Here is a 951-nt window from a genome sequence, read left to right as displayed (position 1 = left end):
GCATCCAGCCCCTGAGGCATGCCCGCCAGTGCCGCAACACCAACTGCCCGCAGCCGTCCTGCCAGAAGATGATGTGGGTTGTGCAGCACACCAAGGGCTGCCAGCCCAAGACCAATGGAGGTCGCGGAGTGTGCAAGCAGTGCATGGCCCTTTGCTGCTACCAAGCCCAACACCGCCAAGGAAACACATGCCCATTCCCTACTGCCTCAACATCAAGCAGAAGCTCTGCCAGCAGGACGCGTAGCTCATGCGCCAGTGGATGCCTCCATCAACACCCGCTCCGTGCCTCACCAGTGTCTGCCTTCCCCTCCTTCAGCACCACCCCGGCCCCCCACACTGCATTCCAGCACACCCTGGACACCACAGCCCCCCACTCTGCCCCAGACTTTGCCTGTGAGCATGTCACTAGCTGGCTTCTGCAGCATGGCCAGAACTCAGCCCCCCACCACAGTTTGCACTGGGAAGCCCACTAATTAGGTGCCAGCCCCACTGCCCCCAGTCCAGGCCCACCTGCAGCAGTGGAGGCACCTGGCAGATTACACAGGAGGCAGAGCAGCAGCAGCATCTGTACTGAGTGAGCACCAACTACAGTGTGCCCCTGAGGCACAGTGACCCCCGAGAGCCATATGGCCCCCATGGGCCTGAATGTGACCCAACCAGGTCAGTGGGCCTGTCATTCTGCCCCCCGACCCCCAGCAGTGGCAGCCGGCACCCATCCCCCAGCAACAGCCAATGTGAGGTATGCCCAGACCCGTGATGTCTGTGCAGACCCAAGGTGCAGCCACCTCAGAGCATCTCTCCAGGTGCCCTGTAGGACCTGCTGCGGACCCTGAAGTCTCCCAGCTCCCCCAGCAGCAGCACATGCTCAACATCCTCAAGTCAAACCCTCAGCTGATGGCAGCTCTCATTAAGTAGCACACTTCCAAGTAAGTGGCCAGCCAGCCCGGCCTT

At 61.5% G+C, this 951-nt stretch overlaps 1 pseudogene; it reads left to right on the top strand.

Annotated features, from left to right (window-relative positions):
• LOC102765372 overlaps window positions 1-951 on the top strand; it is an 11,666-nt pseudogene that overhangs the window by 155 nt on the left and 10,560 nt on the right.

This window comes from Myotis davidii, unplaced genomic scaffold (genome assembly GCF_000327345.1).
Source record: "Myotis davidii unplaced genomic scaffold, ASM32734v1 scaffold409, whole genome shotgun sequence".
NCBI lineage: Eukaryota > Metazoa > Chordata > Mammalia > Chiroptera > Vespertilionidae > Myotis > Myotis davidii.
Note: the sequence above shows the minus strand (reverse complement) of the source record. Positions and strands in the feature narration are given on the sequence as shown.